The 9,560-nt window shown below is 32.0% G+C and overlaps 1 long non-coding RNA gene across 1 annotated transcript; it reads left to right on the top strand.

The window, feature by feature from the left end:
* The first annotated feature begins 2,791 nt into the window (after positions 1–2,791).
* On the top strand, positions 2,792–8,364 carry LOC117106258. The gene is made up of 3 exons (XR_004445034.1): positions 2,792–2,910; positions 3,905–4,037; positions 8,243–8,364. It is a non-coding gene; the product is annotated as an uncharacterized LOC117106258 (long non-coding RNA).
* Positions 8,365–9,560: the final 1,196 nt, after the last annotated feature.

Raw genomic sequence — 9,560 nt, 5'->3', positions numbered from 1 at the left:
TGGGTATATCTTTAAGATATCGATAATGATTAGTGTGTAACTTATTTTCAGGATAATTTGATTAATGATTTTCGACAAATGGAAGAGCACGTTTTTACCTTAAATAGAGTCCTCCCAAATTATATCCTATCTTTCACATCAATCTTATAAGCGACATAACTAATGTTCAATCAATTGTCATTTTTTTTAGTCTACTTCCTAAATGAAATAATAGAAATTCCTTTTGGGTACACTTGGGGCCCGTGGTCCCCATCCTAATGCCGTATTTGACTTTTTTGACAATTATTCACAGAATCTCGGAAAGCCTCCCCGCCACCCAGTCGACAGACTTTTGGCAAGTGGTTGTTAAGAGAGGTCGTACAGAAAGGTTCAACTTTTTAAATGTTGATTGTATAAATTACTTAACGCCCTTCTAAAATAATACTTAATTTTAAAAATTTAAAAATAGTATGGTAGGCCTATGGTAGACAGAGTTCACTTGATGCAATAAATGTGAATTGAATTGTGTTGAATTGAAACGTTATTAGAATGTTTTGTGTTTTTCGGATACATCGTTAATATAGCAATAATTCTAGACAAAATGTCTTTATGAATCTCTGATATACAGGAAATTTAACAACGATTTATCCACAAATGAAAGAACACGTAATTACCGGAAATGGCGCCCTTAATATATCACAATAATTCATGCATGATTGAGTAGTGGTGGACTATAAAAATACCTCCGTTTCAAACACAGTGACACTTCAACTCACACATGGTAAAGACTTAGTATTTAATATCAGGACATTAACCAAAGATTTATAAACTGGTATTTTATCGCGCTGTCATGGAAAAGTAAGTCAATTTTTGTAAAGCACACTATAAAGTTGTTTACTGATGATACACCAGTAAGCTACCAGAAATTTTAAATTAAAAAACAAGTTTATTTTGTTAATGTCATTAGATTCCCATACTTAAAATTGAGTTAAGTTAAATATACATATTTAGCTTCCCAAAAGAGAAACTTCGCTTTAGCGACACAAATTCAATAGGCCACATTTTGTATTTTGATGTCAACGCAAGTGAGGTCTAATAATATTTTATTCACATATTCACATAAAAAACATAACAATATGAAAAAAAGTAAACTAGACACAATAATTTCTGTAGAGAAAACTATATCAATGATCCAATAACAATGAATAATAAGAATATAGAAATAGTAGAGAAATAAAAGTATCTCGGAATTATTGTACATACTAAACTGGAACTCACAAACAAATAGTGTATACACTGCAAAACAGATTTTTTTTAATGTATTTTGAAAGAAAATTAAGAAAGTTAAGTGTAGATAAAACCATTGTTTTTTTTTATAAAACAAACTGTTGTACAGAGTACACTAAATTTTGGCTTAATAATATGTGCGTACGGAAGCTTCTCAATGATAACAGAAAGAAATTTCAAAAAAATAACAACGCATTGGCATGGAATTAGAAACCATAGTAAATATATATAACAGACTGATCCTACAAAAAGTAGAAACTATAATGAAAGGACATCAGGTTTTAGATTATAATGTTCCACGTATGCGACACAACAGATATAGGGATTCATTTGTAAATAACTGAGGGCCTAAGGATTCATCCCCTTAGGCCCTCAAATGTATGAGGTCGTATCTAGAAGATCCGGGGAACATTGTCTCCATGATAGGGTTGTGAAGGGGTGCATTGGGAGGGGATAAGAGGATAAAGTTCCCAGGAGCTGATGCATTCTGGGTTGTTAATGGTGAATGTTATCATCATTTCAATTCTATTAATTTTCATTTCATTTCAGTTTATTCAGTTCATTCAGAGAGATAAAAAACGAAACAATACAATAGTGCAGAAACAGTTAAAGAGTACAGAGAACAATATGAACTGAGGAATATAATACAAGTAAACTTATTTCCACTGGGTCCTCAAGACAGAAAGAAAACATTGAAAATTGCACTAACGCCTAACCACTAAAAATAACAAATCTTACCAATAAGTCAATTACATTAAAAAGGCACTTTTAAAATGAATGTCAAACAAAATGAAAGAAAGCAGCACATTCAAGAAATATTAAGAAATAACAGTAACATTTACAATTTAAAAATAAATTAAAATTATCAAAAACGCTTTATTAGATAATTCAGTAATTAAAAGGTATTATAAAAAATAGATATAATTTAAACAATAAGGATTGCAGTTCTTTAATTTACAAGCTGCTTTAATAATGCAAGTTGCTTGCTTGAGAAAGGGGATTTAGCCGGACCATGGAACCGCTTACTCTCAGGTAATGGATAATAAGTATGGTGCCAGTTTTGTACCAGGTAGTCTGACCCAGGGGTGGCCCCAGTATTGCTCGACATGTGGTCTGATTTTCTCCAGGGGTGACCGGGTCCCGACTAGAGCGTTGGTGCGGCGCCAGGGACTTCTCAGAACAACTGGAAAGGGTTCGAGGGACGATATAATATATTTTAATAGATGGGTGGCCCCAGGAATATATAGTGAAGGGTGTAATGGTATTTGATATCAAACTGCTATCGATGGAGGTTTGATTGATATGGATGCATAGGCCTATACTTTAGCGGATGCTACTGAGTTCGCAAAGGATTGTGTTTAAAATAAGTGGACATGTATGGGAATAAGATGAGTGCAGATTGCGGCTGTAGAGTCGCTGGATTCGTTTGTTAAGTAAAATTTCGACATCATGCATACATATAATAATAATTATAACGTGAGGCGTAACACCTAATGCATATGCATGAACTTGTAGCCTACGTACGCTGCAATAACGTAGAAGAGATTTTGTAGCAGCTGGAGTTCAAGTAGATTATTTTAGTAACGTAAACGTATCTTTTCAATACTGTAATATGTTTGTTTGCAGCTCGTAATTTCTTCTCTGGTAAGTACTCATTCGTTATGTGCTAAAAGTATTTTGAAAATAGGTCAATAAAAATCCTTGGGAGTGGTTCAGAGCGGACACGTGTACTTCTACTCTACATAATCATATAGGCCATGGTGGTCAATGCTTGGACTCTTCATGTTATCATTAGACATATGGCATGCCTGGAAGGTAAACACTAATATTCCATTGGAAACATTTTAATTTATGAATAAAAGTATCATGTAGGCCTACGCTCTAATTAACAGTATTGATAGATTTTTCGATAGGCCCAGTCATTACTGTGATACTGCCCTCAACTATTTTAAAATTATACAGGTGGACCGTGTATAATCTTAGGCTACGTTCAGCATATTTAACAATTGTCATATCAGGCTAACACTCGTCATACCGGTTATAAATGCAACCTATGACATTCATATTCATACATTCTGTTGAGTACGGTATTTGGTAACATTCACACCGTTGGTTCCAAAAATAATAGGCACATTATTCTTGCTAAGAGTCCAGACTGGCAATTGCTGCCCGCTCTTGTCAACGGTCAACGGTGGACTATTAATATAAATTAATAATAAACATAAAGTAATACTAATAACAATAATCACAAAAATCACACCATCATCGCATGCCCATAACATATCAATCATAGCAGCTTTACGCAAAACCAACATCAACGTACATCCACCCGACGCAACGACCAAATCCTAAGTGACTTATGTTTTGCGTTCAATAGAACTCCACACTGTTTTACATACTCAGGTGTTCTATTAAACTACGTATTAAACAACACGTCCAGAACACACATATGCAAATTAAATTGTTTGCATTAACTTATAATTTATCGAGAATCTCAATCCACTGTTATTTATTGGCTATAGACAATTATTGTAGAATTACAATTTATATTCAATATTTGTATTAATTGCACATTTAAATATTATGTTGCATTCTTTCTAATTCTGGTTATTTGATGAATATATGTATTTTATTTCAGTAAAAATTCTGTAAAAGACTGAACATTGCAATATGCACTTCTGAGGATCTCAACAAACCAGTGGACTCATCCTGCTTAGCTCGATGGATATAATGTTGCTTTCTTGTTTCATGCTCGTTAATTCTGCTCAATGGTAAGTAAAAAAAAACTTGTTCTTATTATGAATTTCATGTCTGTTGTAAAATGCTTTGTGGGATAACATTCGACCTGGTTCAACACTAAGAATAAACATTATAATTTTAATATTACAATACAAAAATCCTAGTTACATTTTTTTTAAATAAATTAAAATAAATTTTAATTTGTTTTCATAAAACAAGATTTTAATTGAAAAATAATATAAATAACAGGGTAATACAATTGCAGAAATCAAAATAATAAAATTATTTCTTGTATGTCATTAATATAATAATATGACAAAACAGTGAACAAAACTTAGTAGATTACATAAACATGTTGACGAGAGAATTCGCAAGTGCCAAAGAGCATTTTACTCCCTGCAATGTATAGGCATGTGCAAAGGTGGTAGTTCTACATGCATTAAAACACCCGTATGGAACAGCGTGTTGGTCCCTATTCTAATCTATGGCTGTCAGTGTATTAACACCAATACAAATGTTTTTAACGAATTAGAAAATACACAGAATAAGCTTATTAAAGCAACATTTGGTCTTCACAAATACTGTAAAACTACACCTCTGTTACATGCCTAACCTGCCGGGTGGAAACGGGCCGGGTGGCAATGGGCCGGGGTGGCAACGAGCCGGAACCAATTGGACCTTGTAAGCCAAATTATGAATAATACATCCGAGGCGAGATCTTTTTATGCTCACCTTCTTTAATGACCAGGAAAAAGATATATCTTTTTCAAAGAATACACTTGTTGATAGGATTAAAAATCGGTTTGCGAATTGATCAGACTTTTCTGTGTGCAAATATAGATTTAGTGAAACTTATCGTAGCAACTTCAAACGGTCCATTAGGAACGTTGACTGTTTTAAACACGGTATCTGTGACAGTATTAAAATGATTCTATATGAAAATCTGTTCCCTGGCAACAATCACCTTGATCTCATGGGGCTACAGCTGAAGTCATTTTGGTAACACTGTCAAACCCTGATGGCATGCCTTATGTTAATGCTGTCTCTTATACACATCTAGATGTGTATAAGAGACAGGTATTTATGTGTATATATGTATATGTATGTATATACATATGTATATGTATTTGAAATGTGATTTCCTTGTTCTTTGCAATTAATTCTGTAAATGTATTTTTAATGTGTTTTGTATGTTTTATCTTCTTGTTTGGAGGTTTTTTCGATGAATAAATGAAATGAATAAATAAAATGAAATTAAGTGATTTTCTAATTAGTATTAAATTCCAAATGATCATTATAATTATTAAGAAAAAGTATTCTGATAAAATAATAAAATAGAAATAAAGATTAAATATATAGCATATTTATTATACAGTATAATAAAACACAAATTCTAAAAATATTGAATAGTAAATTGTATAATTTTGATAATATACTGTAAATGTTTGCATAATTCAAAATGATATATTCTAGTGGTTAATTCAATTCTTCACAAGATAGACACCCACACACACACGTAGGCTGCTATACACTGGCTAAGTCCCATTATGAGGCTTAGGGAGTGGAGTTGTTTTGGTCATGAGAACAAATCCTGTTGCTGTGATAGGAATTAATCCCAGGACCCTGTTTAGAGCAAAACACATACTTATTACAGTTTCCTTATTTTCAAAGCCATAAAATGTTTTAATTCATTTAATCCTGGCAAATGAGGTAAATTGACATATTAATAAATCACAGACAAATATATATATTTTCAATTCTTATAGTTATGTGGATAAAAGTATGCTTATTTTAATTTAAAAAGCCAGTTTTGGTAAAATTTGACAAAATCAGGAATACTCAATACCTCTCTTTGTATAATGTGGAGGAGAGTTGAATTTGCTCTCATATCACTCAGCATAAATATATTAGCTGTAATGGAAGATTTTTCCCCAAAAATTACCAGGAAAATATTTATTAGCAAAAAACCTGTTATTTGGGTTAAACATAACTTTTATAATTTCGTATTTGGCTGTTAAGGATGAAATCATAAAGAACCAGAGCACTCAATAGAGAGCATATTTTCGCCCACCGCCAATCTCTTTCTATTAAAAATCCCTCAAAAATACGTACTTTCCAACCATCAACCACAATCTAATTTTTAAAAATTACACTAACACAAAAGTTTCATTTAGAAGAGTATATTTTTTGAGAGATATCGGATCTGCGACGTTTTGCTTTGAATGGTCCATAATCGACACCATAATATAATCACTTCCCTTTTCGAACGCCTTTTATTGTATCAGTTGTACACCTGCCAATTCCTGACATGTTCTTGCTTAACTTGTTGGCAAATTTTACTCGTATAACTGACAAACAAAATACATGCAATGTATTGGTGTTGAAATGGAAATATTTTGGAAATAGAAATATGGAGATTTTGATTTTCGGTGTCACATGTTTAAATGTAAAGATGAATTAAAACTATTGCCAATAAGTCTTGAAAAAAGTGAAGTTTGTACATATAAAATGATGTACGGTACACATTTACTGTAACTGCACTAAATTTAAATATTCATCGTATAGCTATTGTGTCTGCCGACGGTAATACAGTAAACTTATTCTTTAAATGATCTTCGTATCCACACCCTATTTCAGATAGTGACCAAATTTGACACACTTCTTTATTAAAACATGACAATCTATATTGCCAATTGTCGTTTTTATCCATTTTCGCCTTTTGGCCCTCAAATGCTCACCTCAATATGGATCATCAACAACACTCCGTAATTTCTTCCTTGTACTTGGTTAAGCTTTCACGAAAGTTTCTTATCAATTGAGGTTTAAATGGTTCTGAAGTATACACCCTACTCCGGATGGTGACAAAAATTTTAACATTTCTTCATCGAAACATGACAAACTATTATGGGTAGTGTAATTTAGAGATTTTTTGGTCTGAGATCTTTAGGATTTTAAATGACCCTCAAATGCACACTGAATTTGGATCGTCACCAACACTCCATAATTTTTTCCTTGTAAGTTGCTTGAACTTTCAAGAAAGTTTTTTTCAGATAGGTTGATTATTTTTTGAAATATCTGGGTTGGGACATTTTCCATGAGTTGTCCTCATATCCACACCCTACTCCGAATGGCTACCAAAATTTAATCACCTCATCCTTGGGTCATACCTGATAATTTCTGTAACTTTCATTTAAGATTTCTTAAGCTGTTTGTGTGATATTTTGAACACAAGAAACATGCATGACCTTAAAAATTTTAATGACCCTCAAGTTCACCCCCAAATTTGGATTGTGACCAACTCTAGATGATTTCTTCCTTATATCTTGGTTAAGCTTTCACAAAAGTTTCATTCATACCAGTTGATTTGTTTTTGAGATATCTTAATTGTCTAGGATGTTTGCTCTAAAATCCCTTTAAATGGCACTCACATCCACCCCCTACTCAGGATCATTTCTTCATTGGGTTAAATAACCTAACATTCCCTGTAATTTTCAGTTATGTCTGTGCAGCCATTTTTGCGATATGTCATACACAAAAAACCTAATTCTTAAAATTTTATTCGCAAATAACTCGGATAATTCTGCTGAATTAAAAAAATAATATTTTTATTTTTATTTTTTCCCGCTTGCCGCTGAACGCTTAAAAAATTAAGTACGTTAAACAAAGTATTAAAAAAGTATCGCCTCGTATAGGCCAATACTTTTCATCAAAAACTGCGCAGAAGACAGACCTTATTTTCCAAATGTGTGTTTCGGATTACCAGGCTCAATTTATTCCCCATGCAAGCCTTATTTTACAGTCAGGAATATGGGAAAGAAAAAAGACCTTAGTGTGAGCTGGCATACCGTAAAGTATTTTAATTGTGCGGTGGGTACATGTAAAACATAAGGAGATAACGTGCAAGCAATACTAATCAGAATTTTGCATTAAAAGTTAATGATTTTATGTTTGTATAAATGTACATTAATATAAAATACATTTATATAATTCTTGTTCTTAAAATAATTACATTAATTATTAACATTAAAATTTTATTATTTGACCTAATGTTGAAATTTAAGTGATAATGATAAGAATAATAATAATAAAATAATGTTTATTGGCTTAGTATAGACAATTATTCTAGAATTACAATTTATATTTAATGTTTGTAAATTCTAATTAATATACATTTAAATAATAATGTTGCATTCTTTATAATTCCGGTTATTTGATGAATGTATGTATTTTATTTCAGTATTAAATTTTTGTAGAAGGCTGAACATTGCAAAGGTCTCAGCAAACCAGTGGACTCATCCTGCTCAGCTCAATGGCTATAATGTTGCTTTCTTGTTTTGTGCTCATTAATTCTGCTGAATGGTGAGTGAAAAAATTGTTCTTATTATGAGTTTCAAGTCCGTTGTAAAATGCTTTGTGGGAAAACATTCGACCTGGTTCAACAGTACGAATAAACATTATTATTTTTAATTTTAAAACACAAAAATCCCAATTAAATTATTTAAAAAAAATATTCTGAAAAATAAGATAGAAATAAAGATTAAATATATATGTCTATTTATTATTTAATAAAACACACATTCTAAAAATATTGAGTTAGTAAATTGTATAATTTTGATAATATAAGTTTAATAGAGTTGTTAATTCAATCCCGTCACGAGACACATACACACACACACACCCACACACACCCACACACGTAGGCTGCTATACACTGACTAAAGTTTCATTATGTGGCTTTAGGAGTGGAGTTGTTTTGGTCATGAGAACAATTTATTTTATTTTATTCAATTCTCAACCAAAACAGATAGAAACTAAGCTGGAACATATACAAAGAAACACAATACTGTATATGGTACAAACTAGCAATAAACTGTCTTCTTAAAGTTTAAATGAGAATAAACATCATAAAAAATACATATTTCGTCCGAACAGTTTAAATTATTAAATGTAACTGCTAATCTTTTATAATAAACTCTCTTGCATCAACTTTGCCAAAGGGGGGACATAAAGTAAAGTGTTTATTGCGAGTACAACTTCAAACGTTCAATGTACAGGTACACGATTAGAATCAAAACTTTTGTACAAATTTAACAACTTATCCAAAACAAGGCTACGTTATAATAGGCCTATATTGAAAAAAATGTAAACTTTTCACAAAATTCGACCAAATATAGTTTGGCCGTGACTTTTCAAACATTATATTACGGCCAGGCGAATTTTTATAAGGCCAGGTTTCAGGAATCTGGCAGTCAAGAAAGTCAATTGGCAACCCTGCTGTCAAGTACATGTGTGGAAAATCCCAGCTAGATTGTTCTGGGCATGCGCATGAACATGCATGGGCAGTTTTGAAGCACAGACATCCTGTGTTGATACGATCATAGCATTTATGAAAGTGATATTTCCCATGCTAAAGATAACGATAAAACGAACGCTAAAACGACATTTCTTCAGCGATTTTCTTTTGTAAAACATATATTATACTACACCTGTCTCTTATACACATCTAGATGTGTATAAGAGACAGGTGTTGAAATGGAAATATTTTGGAAATAGAA

Source organism: Anneissia japonica, unplaced genomic scaffold, assembly GCF_011630105.1.
Source record: "Anneissia japonica isolate Jap-2015-1 unplaced genomic scaffold, ASM1163010v1 scaffold1356_len1145284_cov175, whole genome shotgun sequence".
Lineage (NCBI taxonomy): Eukaryota > Metazoa > Echinodermata > Crinoidea > Comatulida > Comatulidae > Anneissia > Anneissia japonica.
The sequence above is the reverse complement of the archived record's forward strand: the minus strand, read 5'-3'. Positions and strand labels throughout refer to the sequence as shown.